The following is a 2116-nucleotide window of genomic DNA, read 5'->3' as shown; positions in this document are numbered from 1 at the left end:
TAACGCCTTGCAACCGTACACTTTGGTACGACCAATACACCAGGGGCTTAAGTACCCCACAACATGGTGTGCGAAGTACGAACACTTTCACAAGTGCGGCACCCCGAACTTATAGCATTATATGAATCAGCTCCGAATCATGTCTTTGGTCAAATGTTGGGTTTGCCCGGATCCTATGTTTTGGTACCTTACGTTCCGCTCTATCAGCTAAGGTAGCGCTAGGAGAACTACTGCGATTGTGCCCCGGTTCTGCTGGGCTAAGCACCTCAGTAGAGAAAGCTAAAACTGACTGTCATGATAAGGCGAGAGACTGGTCGCTGTTCGGCGAGGTTTCGAGTCCCTAAAGACTTATGCCGCTTAGAGCGAGGGGCCGGCCCTGTCCGGCTAAAAGGCATGTATCGCGCCCCGAATTCGGCCTTCCGAATACTAGGGGCTTCGCCGAAATATAAAATTATAGAATTCTATGGCTAAGTGAGAGTGATAAAGCATTATTAGTCCGGTTTCCTTGTTCGTTGTGCTAAGCACCTCCCTCGAAGGACCCAAAAATGGGAACAAGAGTGCTCAGGTTTATCCTGAACACCCCAGCACTCGTGGCATGGGGGCAGAAGCTGAGGACTAGCCATCTCTCAAATTGGATAAACAGCCAAACAGAAGGTAATATTTTAAATTCAAACAAGCGTTGCATAGCGCATATGAAACAAGTTTTCATCATACAGGATCACACGAGCAAGTTTATTCAAATATTACATCCTTGGAAAATTCGTCCGCTACAAGACGGTCACCCTTCAGGACACCCTCGTAATAAATTTCGGGAGTGCCATGCTCCTTGCCCTGTGGAGGTCCTTCCTTGATCAGCTTCACGGCATCTAGCTTGGTCCATTGCACCTTCACACGGGCGAAAGCCCGGCGTGCACCTTCGATGCAGACGGACCGCTTGACGACTTCCAGCCGTGGGCAGGCATCCACAAGCCGCCTCACCAGGCCGAAGTAGCTGTTCGGAACGGCGTCGCCAGGCCACAGCCGGACTATAAAGCCCTTCATGGCCTGTTCGGCCGCCTTGTGTAGCTCGACCAGCTGCTTTAGCTTTTCGCTCACAGACACTGGGTGTTCGGTCCCAGTATACCAGGCCCAGAACAACTTCTCCGTTGAGCTTCCATCCTCGACCCAGTAAAACTTCGCGGCATCCGACACGCTGCGGGGAAAATCTGCGAATGCTCCTGGAGAGCTCCGGATTCGGGTAAGGAATCGGTAATTTACTTTTACATGCTTGCTTTGCATATAGAATGCCTTACCCACTGCTATTTTCTTCATCGCGTCGATCTCTTAGAGGGCCTTTTGGGCTTCGTCCTTAGCACCCTTTGCGCTCTTGAGGGCCGCGGCAAGCTCAGACTCTCGCATCTTCAAGTCAAGCTCCAATGCCTCGTGCTGCGTCACGAGGGCCTGGAGCTCTTGCCGCACCTCGCCCACCCGAGCCTCTTGCCTTTCCCGCTTAGTGCGCTCCTTAGCCACTTTATCTTCGGCCTCGGACAACGCTTCCTTTAAGGTCGCCACTTCGGTCGTGGCCCCTCGCAAATTCATTGTCACATCCATAGCTTTACCCTGGCCTTGGACTAGCTTGGTTGCTGCATCATGGTTAAATTCAAATGAAATTTGAATTGAGGAATTTTCAAAGCCTCAGAATCCTTTAAAAAAATGATCAAGATAAAAATTGCTTCAAATAAGTCCAAGAAAATGTTCTTGTTATCCTCTGGAAATATTGGCAAGAGGTAAAATCCAAACCAATATTTTCGGTATCTCAGAAACATTTATTTTGGGTATTTGAATTAAATCAATAGCTATTTGAATTGGACTTATATCTACTGTTAAATAAATATAGGTCCAATAATTCTGAAATATTTTTGTGGAGCATTGTTTTAATTCTTTTAGCTCCTAAAAATATTGTCAGAAGCAAAATAAATTGAATTGGTTTCAAAACCAAATTCAAAACAAACCTGCAAAATAGAAAACAGAATTAAATAGAAATAACAGAGAGAGAGAGAGTACTTACCTGGCGCTCACCTCTCAGCCCAGCCGGCCCAGCTCCTCCAGTGGCCCAGCCCGCCACCGCTACCCCCCT

Source organism: Triticum dicoccoides, chromosome 3A, assembly GCF_002162155.2.
Source record: "Triticum dicoccoides isolate Atlit2015 ecotype Zavitan chromosome 3A, WEW_v2.0, whole genome shotgun sequence".
Classification (NCBI taxonomy): domain Eukaryota; kingdom Viridiplantae; phylum Streptophyta; class Magnoliopsida; order Poales; family Poaceae; genus Triticum; species Triticum dicoccoides.
This window is presented reverse-complemented; position numbering follows the sequence as displayed.